We start from the raw sequence: 14445 nt of genomic DNA on the forward strand, positions 1-14445 counted from the left end.
TGGTCTGATCCCAAGTTCATTGCAGGCAATTAAATGACTCTTATTTATTTCAATCATTGTTTTGATGCAGCCCTGAATCTGTAGGAATTGACAGATCTCAGTGTTACAGGTTCATACCCTTATGAATCAGTGACTTGTATTGCTTTCTTATGCTCAAAAAGAGGGCTCAGATTAGTACAGTGTTAAGCGGGGGGAGAGCACAACAGAAAACCTGCTCTGGCTCTAATTTTTAACATTCCAAAAAACTGTAATCTGCCTTTTCAATACAGCCCATGATCATATCTCGATTGTGATCAAAACCATAAAAGCTTGCTAACATTTGTCTGAATATTAAAGCAATGTATTATATTCCTAGTTGCTGCTATGTCAGAAATGGAGTCTTCCTTACAAAGTTTGGCCTATAATAGGAGACACGCGCAAGCAAGACTTCTAAAATAGTTATTTTTATTAGAATATCTATTCAGTGAACTTTTCTTCATTAAGATATTGGTTATATTTTTTAAAAAGCTGATTTTTTCCTAATGCCTATGCAGGAAAATATCTAGTTTAGGGATCCAGGAAATTAAAGCTTTTACTCAATTGTGTCTTGTGAGAAAACAAATCTGTCACAGTGAGTGATCCAGTCGGTTTCAAAGAACAAAGTGTATCACTAAGGACACAATAGCATTATTTCCATTTCAGAACTTTATGGTCAATAATTTTGAAGTGTCTATTGAATTTAACTGGGGGAATTATTTTGCCTTGTTTTGACTTTGGAAAAGTGTCAGTGAATCAAATATTAGACTTCAGCAGAATGGCTCCAGCTCTGCTAGAGGGGGTCACTGTGACCTCTGTGGCTCATTTCATTTTCACGAAGTCTAGACTCCAGGACTACAGAAAGATTCCTGTTTCCCTTTTTCCCCAGATTTGATGACTGGTGTTATCTTTTTTGCTAAAGCACTTTGAGCTCAGGTTAGACACATCTGCTATGAGCTATTTGTGGCTATAGTAGTACTACACTTTCAGGGGAAATGGTCAGTATTGCAGTGAACACATACTCCCAACATTCAAGCAGATATGCAAAGGTAAAGCCGGTCTGCAACAGACTCAGTATATTTCTTTAAATATATGAGATGTGTCCTATGCTTTATCTGCTTGCTTGTTTTGAGATAAGTTGACTGTATTTTAGGTTCATTTTATTTGATGCATGAAAATTAAATCAACAGTACCTAAATGGAATATCAGACAGAATTTTTTACCAGTGTTGATAAACACAATCTTTTCTTAACCAGATAATCTAGTTTTGGTATGTCATAGGTACAGCACTTTAGACTGCATGTGCAAACTTTGAGGTACTACATTGTCAAAGGCTAGTCTGAAATATATGAGCCTCAGAGAACAGAGTGTCCGGTCCTGCTCACAGTATAGACTGCAAGTAAGAAAAAATACAGTTGACTTCAGTACTACACGAAGCTAGAGACTACACAGGAAAAGAAAAAATTTGTTGCAGCATTATAACTTCTGGGATAGGGAAAAAACTATTAGATATCCATACTCAGTTTCCTTTGGGATTCTTTTAAGCGGACCCTTGGTTTTTGGCAAGCCTAAAGAGAATGCTAGAGCAGTATAGTTATCTCATGAGCTATACTGAAAAACAGTTCTGCGGAGTAATTACAGCTGGAAAGTATGAGGTAGCAAAACAAACATTAAAAAAAAGAAAGAGATTGCTAAAGACCTTTCTGTGTCCTCTCAGCTAAGTTTGTTACCCAGCTGTCTCCAGCCACCCTTTTGGTTTGGCCACTTTCAGGTTAACTACTCTAGCAATGAGTCATTTTCTTTTTCTTCTAGAGAACAAGAAGAAAGTGAGACAGTTAATTAGCCAAATCACCCTCTTTTTGATGCAGCAGGAAGCCTAGAAGCCAATTAAAAAGACATCATATGGCTACTGTTTGGCAGGGAGTGGGTGCTGAGGGAGGAGCCTGGGGTAAACAGTCTACACTTTGTCTCCAACAGGTCAATCTGATAGCATAAGCCACTGTCCCCTGAAGACGGCAAAAAGCATGACAGCGTTCAGGACGGTGAAGTGCCTGCTTTTCTACTGCCCTGAATGTAAATTAGCTGGTGGCTCACTTTTCAAGGGATCAAGTTTTCTTCTGACAGGAAAGTTTCATTTAAGTCACCCAAGAAATCAAGCCATGAAGATGACCTAACACAGAATGCAGTTCGTGAAAGGACTATTGCAAGGCGGCATTTTATACCCATAACTCTGAAAAACAAATATATAAGGTAGCATGAGTGAAGCTCTAATGGGTCAGCTATGCCTATGTCTCTGATGTGACTTCTCTAGAGTTTTCAGTCAATAATTCTGAGAAAAAAAAACCTGAATAACGTAATGGGATGACCTTCATGACCATCATATAAGTGAACCTGAAGAATTTCTGTAGAAACCTGAAGTTCAGAGAATTCCCTAGTGATAATACACAACATGGGAAGTATGACCGAAGGTCTGATTTTATTTCTTAAATAAAATCTTATAATACCATGTGAAGTCCAAACTACTGAGTGCTAAGAAAACACTGATGGGGAGTGTGTGTTAAATTATATGTACTTGGACTAGTCAGTCAAAAAGTAATTTCTGATTCTGCATATACAAATGAAGCTAGCATAATTTTAGAGTTGAATATCCATAGACAGAGACAACCAGACCAGCGACTCCTTTTTCAAATTTCTGAAATAGGCTTCATGCTGTTTTTTGACTTTCATCCAGACTCTGTAGTTGAATGTTTATTTACCCGGTATATCTGAGAACTGGATTTTCACACTCTCTGTGTGAAGTGGCACCTGCAATTGACAATCCCTATATCATGTGCACAGTGTGATGCTAAATTCTGTGTGAATATTCTTTAAGGTTTATATCATCTGTTACTTCATTTTCTGAAGTCCTTTCCAATCATCTTTCGCCTTGCATTTTGATTCATGTACAGTCAGTTCTGGTTTCTGGTTTATGTTTTTCTTTTTGTGGCTGATTATTTCAACAATTGCAGTTCAATGGTTTAATTTAAATATGAAGCATCTTTGCCTCTGATCCTCAAATCTAATTCTACTTCTAGATGGGGTTGAAAATGAAAGCTATAATACCCTAAGTGTAAAGCAGATAAAGAAATATGAACACTGAAGTAATTTAGGTTAAACAATCTTTATGTAAGCGCTTTGCTGTGACTTGAGTTTTGCCGTTGTGCGCATCCTTTATGATGCTCTAAGGGCTGTGCTGTGAGATTGTAATGGATTTACCCAATAACTAAAATATTGCATGCCAAAGAAAAGGCATAAGAAGACTTTAAAAAGAAAAAGGGTATTTTTTAAGCCATTACGAGAAACAGCAGTGCTGTCAATGCATTAGGAGTCTTGCAGTTGAGGTAAATTATTTTGAGGTACTGCATGTATTTCTGTGCCAACTTCATTTACAAAGTGTGCCTGATGAAAGGAAGAAGATCATTAGATTTCTGCTCCATGGCCCATGGAAATTCTGCAGTGTTTCCTGAATATGCAGCCTATTCTATACACACGCATCCCACACATTAATGTCTTAGTGGTATATTTACTCAAGATTTGCAATGCTAGCTGAAATACAGAAAACTATTAATCAAACATGTCTTTCACGCTTAGAGAAATGTAGATCTATCTGAAGCTTTAATCTGTTAAATTTCACTCAGACTTCACATTTTTCCCTCTAAACTTTGTGAAGGAGAAAAAGTTTAGCAGGTTTTGAAAAGCACAATAGGAAATTATCATAGCTGTAGGTGTACATGCAGCTAAAATGGAGTAAATTTGTGTGAGTTATCCTTCTGTTCTACAATGCTATAAACAGTCAGACAATCTAGGAGGTAAACTCCCAGTGTGAATTTATTCTTGCGTAACTTTTTTTTTGTCATAAGAGAAACCATTTAATTCTCTCATTCCATCTGTCTTCCATGCTCTCTATACAGTATGATTGATAGATAGATAGATAGATGATAGATAGATAGATAGATAGATAGATAGATAGATAGATAGATAGATAGATAGACAGACAGATAGATAGATAAAAAGAAAACATGTATGGTTTTCTGTTACACCTGAACATAGAATCATAGAATCATAGAATCATAGGATAGTGTGGGTTGGAAGGGACCTTTAATGGTCATCTAGTCCAACCCACCTGCAATGAACAGAGATGTCTTCTACTAGATCATGTTGCTCAGAGCAATCTGACCTTGAATGTTTCCCAGGATGGGGCCTCCACAACTTCTCTGGGCAACCTGCTGCAGTGTTTGACCACCCTCGTTGTAAAAAATTTCTTCCTTACCTCCAATCTAAATCTACCTATTTTTAGTTTAAAATGAATGCCCTTTGTCCTATCACAACAGGCCTTGCTAAAACGTTTACTGACTTTGAGATGATTGCTATCAAAGGGATACACAGAGGGGGGAAAAAGAAAAGAAAAAGAAAGGCAGAACTAATTTGATCAGATAGAGTTTAAATTAAACAATGAATGGACATTTTAATTTTATGTGCAAATGCAGCTGGAATGCTTGGCGCTCTGTCTGGGAATGGATGATGAACCTATTGAGAGTTTATGGGTCAGGGTTATCAGGCAGACCAACATGGGTGATGTTGTAAGGTCTCTGGTAGGCTACCTGATCAAGAAAATGAAGTAGATGAGGCCTTCAGTTAACCTGAAGAAACCTTATATTTGCAGGCCCTGGTTATTAAGTGTGTCTTTTACCACACTGGGATCTCTGGAGGGACAACATAGCAGGGCATAGTGATCCAGCAGATTTCTGGAGTATGTAGATGACAGCATGACACAGGTGATCAAGGAACTGACAAGTGCAGATGCTCTGCTTGATCTCATTTACAAAACAAGGAAGAACCGATTTTAGGATGCATGAGGCTGAGGGAGTTGGCTGATCTCATTGCAAGGCCACTCTCAGTTAACTTTGAAAGGTCAAGGCAAACTGGGGAAGTTACTGAGGACCAGAAAAAAGCAAATGTCACTTTTATTTTCAAGAAGGTCAAAAACAAGTTTCTGAGGAACTATAGACTGGTCACCCTCACCTCAATCCCTTCTAAAGTGATGGAGCAAGTAATCCTGGAAACAAAGAACAAGAACATAATTGGGAAGACTCAGCATGGGTTTATAAAGAGGAAATTATGTTTAATGAACAAGATTGCTCTCTATGATGAGATGACTGTCTTAGTGAATGATGGAAGAGCTGGTGTTATTTATCTCAAATTCAGTAAGGTTTTGTTGCAGTATACCATAAAATCTTCATAGAAAAACTGTTAGATAGTGGACAGACAATGAGATAGGACTGAACTTGTCGTGACCAGTAGCATGAAGTCCAGCTGCTGGAAGTTACTAGTTACCAGTAACTGGAAGGCAGTTAGTAGTGCCATACCCACAGTGTCAGTATTGGGTCGTACGTTATTTAACATCTGCATTAATGAACTGGGTAACAGGACAGAGTCCACCCTTATCAGGTGTGCTGGTAATACAAAACTGGGAGGAGTGGCTGATGTGTTGGAGGGTTGTGCTGCTATTCAGATGATTCACTCAACAGGCTGGAGAAATGGACAAACAGGAATCTCAAGCAGTTCAATGAAGAGAAGCGCTGTCTTGCACCTGAGGTGGAAAAACCCTATACATCAGTGCAGACTGGGGGAAGGCTGACTGGAAAGCAGCCTTGCGGAAAATGACCTGAGGGTCCTGGTGGACAAGTTGAACATCAGCCAGTGAGGGAAGTGTGGGCTAAATGAGGGGACGGTGAGGTGGATTGAGAACTGGCTGAATCGCAGAAGTCAGAGGGTTGTGGTCAGTGGCAGAGAGTCTAGTTGGAGGCCTGTAACTAGTGGTGTCCCCCAGGGGTCAGTACTCAGCCCAGTCTTGTTTAACTTCTTCATCAATGACCTGGATGAAGAGTTAGAATGTACCCTCAGCAAATTTTCTGATGACACAAAACTGGGAGGAGTGGCTGATACACCAGAAGGCTGTGCTACCATTCAGCAAGACCTGGACAGGCTGGAAAGTTGGGTGCAGAGGAACCTGATGAGGTTCAACAAAGGGCAAGTGCAAGGTCCTGCATCTGGGGAGGAACAACCCCACGCATCAGTACAGGCTGGGGGCGGAGCTGCTGGAAAGCAGCTGTGCGGAGAGGGACCTGGGTGTCCTGGTGGATGGCAAGTTGACCATGAACCAGCAGAGTGCTCCTGTGGCCAATGGTCTCCTGTGGTGCATTAGAAGGAGTGTGGCCAGCAGGTTGAGGGAGGTTGTCCTTCCCCTCTACTCTGCCCTAGTGAGGCCTCATCTGGAGTACTGTGTCCAATTCTGGGCTCCCCACTTCAAGAAAGATGAGAAGCTACTGGAGACACTTCAGCGGAGGGCTACGAAGACGATTAGGGGCCTGGAACATCTCTCCTACAAGAAGGTGGGTGTCAAGAGGATGGGGCCAGACTTTTTTCAGTGGTGCCCAGCAACAGGACAAGGGGCAACGGGCACAAACTGAAGCACAGGAAGTTCCAGCTGAACATGAGGAAGAACTTCTTTACTTTGAGGGTGATGGAACACTGGAACAGGCGGCCCGGAATAGTTGTGAATTCTCCTTCTCTGGAGATATTCAAAACCCACCTGGACGTGGTCCTGCTCTAGGTGACCCTGCTTCGGCAGGAAGGTGGGAATAAATAATCCACAAAGGTCCATTCCAACCCCTAACATTCTGTGATTCTGTGATTCAGTTATATGCCCTCACAGCAAAAAAAGGCAAGCAGCAACCTGGGCTCGATTGGGACGAGCATTGCCTGCAGATTGAGGAAGGTGATTCTTCTTCTCTGCTGAGCACCAGTGAGACACACCTGGAGTGCTGCACCCAGCTCTAGGCATCCCAGTACAAAACAGAGATGAACATACTGGATCAAGTCCAGCAAAGGGCCATGAGGATGATTAAGGGCTCGGAGCATCTGACATAACAAGGAGAGGCTAGAGATCTGGGAATGTTTAGCCCTGAGAAGGCCCAGGGTGGATCTTATAAATGCTTTAAATAGCTGTAATTAATTTCTGTTATATGCTTCCACAGCAACAACTGACGTGTAATGTCTCAGACTTCTGTACAGGCTGATATTTCAAACATAAAGAAGGCAAGAGATACAGGTTCAAATCACATCACAGTGAATACAGACTTGAATCTGTGTTTTCTACAAATTGAGAGTAGGAAGAGGTCAAAAGTAGAAGGAAGGAGAAGATAGCTAGATGCTTGCTGTGAAGAATAATGCTCGCTGGTTCTGTTGCCAGGGCTGATGAAGATGGTTGTGCAGAGTTGGCTGAGAATGCCTGCTTTTACATGGTTGGAAACTTTGTGGTCCAAGCCTGGGTGGGTGTACAGTGGTAAAATTACTCACCAAGTCCAAGACAGGTGGCATGTTCCTGGGAAAGACTCAACAGTAGAAGGGAGCTCAATGAAATCAGTTTTGGACCTGTTTGTTTATTTAGTAACATATTCAACTGAATGGGATTTAAATACTTCAGCACAACTCCAAAAATGTGTTTGTGTATCCTGACAGGTCCATAGGCTTTGACTTGGTGCTAAATTGCTTAGCCCTATTAGAAATGCTAACACTTCCGGACAGGAGCGGAAGACCTGGGGGTACTTCAGGAATGTTGGTGCTGTAAAGTGAGTGTCTCTGATTTGAACAACTTGGATAGCACGTACTGAGGCTGGACTTCTGTGCCTTAATGATAGCTGGACATCTACATCATTTCTATGTCTTGTTGAAGCTATAAACCATTATAGCTCAGGTATATGAATGGTTAAATATACACACTCATTTTCATGATTTTTTTGTGCTTGGATCTATGGCACTATTTTTCTCTTCCACCTAAACCAGTATTAAGTTTTGTTTCTAATGTTCATGCCTCTTCAGTCATTTTCATTATAGCCTTCACACTCAGCAATGTCTTGGTCAAATAAATTCCCCTGGAATGGGTATTATTTCTCCTTGAGACACTGCTACAATGTGTTCCTCATTTGGGCATTGTGAGGAGCTACCATCTATATCTCCTTCCCTCTCCCCACTGGAGAGCTCCCCTCCCCTGCTATTAGGGAATATGTATTCCATGAAATCAGAACCTCCATCACTAGCAGGCCTGCCAAACAGTTTGTGTGTGATCTCCTCACAGGTTTGCAGCAGTGAAAATAACAAGGAGAATTTCATATTGTAAGATGTAATTTTACCAAATGTGTTATTTTCAAGTAGCATGTGTTAGCTATACTAAAAAAAAACCCCAAACCAAGAAATTTATTTAAAATTTTTAGTGATAACACTCTATTTTGTAAGATTACTATTCTATTCTCAATTATCCTGAGCCCTGAATATACCAGTAAACTTCTATGTTGCTGATAAATTTAGTTCCAGTCAATTTTCCCTGGTAGCCTTGAAGAGATACTGCTTTCATTGGCTTGGCTTGACTGCCATGTTCTTCCTTTTATAATCTCTCTGTACAGTCCTGCCTGCAAAAATCCTTTTTGCTCACTAAAATTCTTCAGTCTTTTGTTTTTGTCACTAAGTCTTGACCAATAGAGTTCTTTCCACCTGACCAGATTGCACAGCCTTCCCTTTCCTGCACTGAAACACCTAATGCATCTTGATTTTCCAGGTCAACACTCATTCTTTTGCAACTATAGTCTAAATCCTCTTCCAGAGCCAAGTGTTCAACAGTTTGCTTAGCTTTACTGCCAAAACTATTTTTTTCCAAAACCGTCACATTCGTTGATTTTAATCTTCTTTCAGTTGTGCTGGGGGAAAAAAAAAAAAAAAAGAAAGAGAAAAAAGAGAGGATCTTTATGGTTTAAGCTTATAAAAGCTTCTCAGTGGGGCAGAGAAAAGGAGCAAGGAGTGAAAGATGAAAAAGCCTGAAGGAATCAGATACTCAGTACTGCCCCATGAAATATCAGTGGTATCACTCCATGCTGCAGTGACAGGCCTTGAATTAGGACCACCTCCAAACTTGTGGTTCTTCATCTTGAATGCCACCTGACACATCCCAGTTCATAAGCAGAGTGAAGGACTGAAAGCATAGGGCTCAGATTTTAATCTGAGAGGGAACCAAAATGACAGATTGACACTATTTACACAAACCTAACTATCATTGAAAATGTGCACAAGTTCACAGTACCCCCCAACATTACTAGTTTTCTAAAATCTTATTAGTGTACTTAGCTTCTTTCACTGAAGATCCTAGTGAATTTTTCTCCTCCTTTAAAGCATAATTTCAGTAAATATTGAATGCTCCAGCTCTTTCCTATGCAGCATATATGAAAATGTAGAAACAAAATGTGCTTTATTTACCATCTTCTACATTTCAATGTTTTTCTCCCTTTCTCTCTCATACATATCTACTTTTTCAGTTGTTCAGTGTTTTTCTGCAAGACATTTTCTAGGTTACTACCTAGGTCTGTCATGGGTTGTGTATTGAGATAAACATCTCGCAGCACATTTTGCATTACTTTGCTCCTAATCAAGTCAAACAACACCAGAAATAACTTTGCTCAGAGAGGGAATGGACCTTTTAGTTATCAGACAAGTTTTCACCAGTTCCTGGCTAGGCATATATTAACTTCCTAAAGACAGTTTTCAGTCACAGAGCTCACTCATTTCCATAGATATCGCAGTTCTCAGTCATTAAGACAGGGTGGAATTTTCTGCTGTGTGTGCTCCAGGATGATTACAACATTTTAGAAGTTTCCTGAATTGCAGATGCTTTTCTGCCTGAATCATCAGGCACTCCTGGTGTGAAGCTTGTCTTAGGTCTCAAGACTGACTGGTCTTTTCTCTATGCCCTTTCCATGTCTTAGTGACTGTTGGCTGTTCTGCATTTTCTAAATTGCTCAGGGTTGCAGGCTTTCTTCCTCTAATATTTTTTTTTATTCTTTGTTTTGACTTACTTTCTGCAGCATTACATCTTGTCCTGTGCTCGACCTTCAGAACTCTGTTGACTACTGCTGTTATTATAATTTTGCAGTCCAGCATACCAACAGCATTTCACACACTTTGGTCACATTCATTGACCTAAAGACTTCACAGATTAATTAAAACAAGGCAGAAGGAAGAGGATATTTAATAAGACTTGAGAAGAAACTGCTCTGAGAAAAGGACTTAATGAGAGATTCAAATGAAGACAGGATTTTTTGAAGAGAGGAACTGGACAGTACAAAAAACCAATGAAATCAACAATGGAATGAGGAGAAGAAGAGAATAAGGAAAATCAGCTAAGGACATGAGAATGCAGTTATAGACAGACAGTGAGAGCACTGTGGTTGTGTGTTGGAGATCTGTCAGCAGTGATGGGCAGTTTGGAAAAATAAGCATAAGGTATGAAAATCAGAATAGCCAGGGTGCAGCCAGATGTTGATAGGGCTGTCAGTAGATATGTGGATAATGTAAGCATGGACATAATACAGGTGGCTTATCACCAGCCACTCTCCCTTTTGCTTCCCAGAAGGTTAACACACCCCTCAGATTTACTGGTATAACTACACATCTAGCTGTCCCCAGCCTGATTCTGTCAAAACAATTTGGATTTTGAAACCTACTGAAGCACTTCTCTGCGAAGGTTTTACAAATCAAAATCATTCTGACAGAACTAGGTTAAGGAGCAGTTGCACTTTTAGGTCTGAGAGAGCACTTATCTTGTGGAAGAGAGACAGGGCAAAATTTAGTGCCTGTGTGCTAAATAGGATAAGATCTGTTAATATGATAACAGTAGGATAACAGCTGATTAATAGAGGAGTTAAACATAAACTCAGACAAATTTCTTAGTAAAAAAGAAAGGAAAAGAGTATCTTTGTGAAAATCGAGACATAGAAGCAGAGGATTTAGTAAGAAGCAAACAGAGCACTTACAATAGCCTAAAATCTGGGAAGTTCGAAGGAGGAGGGAGATATAGAGTACAGCTTTTGGGGATTTATGCATAGCATGTCTCTTCTTTTGAGAGAAAATCAATGTGATTGTATGTAAGAAAGGCCTCATCGCAACAAATATGTACAAGTGGCTACTGTTAAGGTTAGATAGGCAACCTTAGGAGTGCTATATCTGATGTGTTGGGATTCCACTTCTGCCATGTTGTTTCTTGCTCAGTTGGTTTCAAAGAGTTGTTTTAGAAAATCTTTATGAATGAAAAGTGGATGAAGCAATGTGTCCTGTTTCATCTGCTGGCTGGATAACAGCCCTGCACTATGTATCATTCAATATGTGCAATCAGTCAGGCATGACACTGTCTTGTTTATCCACCTCCCACAGTGTTCACCTTTGCAATTTTAATCTGTTCCACACAGAAAGCAAGGCACCTTATAAAATGCTGATTCTGAAGACCTCTGAAGTGTCCTTTGAGAAGCTGCATATCTTCCTTGCAACAACATGTTAAGCTCTCACATGTACTCTCAGTGAGGATGAAGAAGGAAATTACCACTTCATCCTAGTTTACATTATGCTAGGAAAGCACTTCTGAGACCTCCATCCTCCTTAATATGCCCTCTTCTTCCTTGTGTATCAAGACATATCAGTCTCAGTTTGTATATCCACTGGTGCCATCACTAATGGAACAGCAGAAGAAGCTAATTTTATTGTCTAATGTACTCCACGGCCCATGTACAAAGTGCTTTCTATATTGCATAACTCAGTTAAATCACATCCAGTTCTTCTGGGGCTAATATAAACACAAATCTGACCTAGAGCTTTACTCCTTGCCAAGCTTATGCTTCTCTTTGCTTCCCTGAGGTGCTGTAGCTGCTTAATAAAGAGGTCACAAGCAATATTTCTTAACAACAATGAATATTTTCTTTAAAAGGGCTAAATAATTTTCAGTGAAACAGTTACAAAGAAGAACAGCTCCCCTGACTCTGATCAAGCACTTCAGAAAGTCAGCCCAGAAATGAGAATACTAGGAACTTGCTTTAGCAATCAACTTCAGCAAGAGACTTAGTTAGGTGCTTACTTAAATACCTTGCTGAATTGGGATCTGAGAAAAAATGAGCTACAGAAAAAGATCCTTTTTAATATCTAGTTAAGATAGCAATTTCATAATCACTTGAAGCCAACCTGAATGGAGTGAGGCAAGCAATCCCACCTTCTGTCCCATCTCCAGCCATGCACTTCTGTTGGACTTCAGGAGTGACCCCGTGCAGGGAATATGTATGAAAACAAAATTCATGCCTCACAGCCTCCCTCCCTCCCCAAGGCTGGTTTTCAGCCTGATTAGCTTCTTGGTCCAGCCTAGCACGCAGTGTGAGCGCAAAAGTGTAGCAGGAATGTGTGGTTCAGGTTAGGGGAAGGAGGAAGCTCATCTGTGTAAAGGGCAGCTCTCGCTTACGCTTGGGTAAAGCAATTGTGAAATTCGAGCTACAGAGACACAAACCTGAATGTCCATATCTGACTAGTAAAATTTTTTTGTTTATTTTAAATGAAGACCATCAACACAGTTATATCCTCAAGAGAAAAGAAAAAGTTCAGGATTTTGATATAAACATTGCACACAATATTAAGCAGAGGAAAAATATGCATCATTTGCTGCAACAAATAGGAGTCTACTGGGAATTTATTATGTAGTTTCTGAAGCTGCTTTGTATGTATCCAGTAGACTGTAATAGCTTCTTATAAGAAGCTAATTAGCTGCATCTCAAGGGGTGGTAATGTCCATGTGGAAAGTTGTCTCAGTAAGGCACTGATTATGTCACATGTTGGTAAAAGACTGTCTAACCCTTTCCACTTCACAGTATGAGAGGTGTAAGAAAAACCCAATTACACAGATAGTAGTTAAACATTTGCTTTTGAAATTGAAGAAGCTTACAAAATATCTCGGAGTCAGCCATACATATGTAATATTGAAACAGGAAGTGGTTGCATTTAAATTAAGATTTCTTTGATAACATTTCAAGTGAATTCAAGATGCTTACCTTTTTCTCACTGGGTTGGTAGGTGCAGGAGCCATGAACAATGTGTTTTCAGACAAAAAGCAAATAACTCAGGTGATTGCCTTAATTTTTTTCTTACTTAAAAGCATAAGTAACCATTAAAGTGAATGTTATTATAAAGACAACTGTAGTAGCTGACAGGCTTAGTTCAGCTACAATAGCTGGCATCTAAGCATTAATATTAAAGCAATGGCTGAAGGAAGTTTTTAATTGTTAGTGTCTGAGCGTGCTCATGAGTGCAAGAGAAAACACGGATTATGTAGGAAAGAAATCTCAGGTGATCCTGGGGAAGAAAAGGTAAGCAAGTGCTAGGTGAAGACATCAGCCCTGACCTATAGTTACTACACTTCTTCTAACTCTCACTGTCTTTTATTTCCCAGCTGTGTCAAGCTTGCAGTCAGTATAATTATGTGGGCAAGCACTCCTCAGGGATCGGACCGAGCCTATCACTTTCATTGTCCACTGTTGCTGCAAGAAGACGGTGGAAATGAAGCTAACACATTAGGCTATTGAACATTTTAGCCCTCTGATCTGTAGTTACTCTAGCCAGGAAGTAAATGCCTGTGCAAATCTACAACCTGGGGGGGGGGGTGCAAAGCTATGATTTAAAAATCTGCCTCAGTATCAAAAAAGATTGATTCCTTCAGGTACCTTCTAAGAGTCTGTATATGCTCGCTAGGGCTTTGGTCCAGCAAAGCACTTGCACTGAAGTACAGACATTAAATTAAACAAGTACTCGAAAGTCTGCTGAATCAAGGCTGAAAGTGGCACTATGCATGGTATTTGAATTCTGTCTTTCATAAAGTCTAGTGAAAATTCAACTTTTTCCTCCCTATATTTCAAATCACTCTGTTCAATTGACTGAACCACCTCATTTTTCAAAAGGCAATATGAAATATAGTGTCAGCAATGTCTTTGCTCTCAGATCAGACTGGATCTTTTCTGGTCTAAGCAGCATACCAGTTTCCCAACATTGCCAGAATCTTTAAGGAGTTAACTAAATCTGAGAAAAATCATACTTTTCCTCTGATGGAGATAGGCCAGACTGTGATGCTCTGTCGCAGCTGGGCTTGACTTCCTGGCAGGTGGTGATCACAAGGGAACCTGGAGTTTTCCCTGAATTGCTTGGGTTGTTTGAATTTGTTCCAAATGGACATCAGACACCACCACTCAGGGTGAATCCCAGCTCTCTATTAGATCTCACACCGTCACAAATAATGTCAATAGAGAAAACACACACATGAAATAGAAAGCAAACAAACAGGATCAAGAGTTCAAAGCAAATGGCTTCGCTTTTCATGTAGGAAGGTGAAGTCATCTACTATTTAATATTCATGGTGTATTTTAATAAAACAATAGCAAGTTAAGACTCCAAATCCTAAAGAATAAGATTTTATCTTAATTAAGTCAACGTGCACTTTTTACCAGCTAAAAGCCAGGGGAGGCAGTGGGTCATACATTCATT

The sequence above is a fragment of the Opisthocomus hoazin genome, chromosome 3 (assembly GCF_030867145.1).
Source record: "Opisthocomus hoazin isolate bOpiHoa1 chromosome 3, bOpiHoa1.hap1, whole genome shotgun sequence".
NCBI classification, from domain to species: Eukaryota; Metazoa; Chordata; class Aves; order Opisthocomiformes; family Opisthocomidae; genus Opisthocomus; species Opisthocomus hoazin.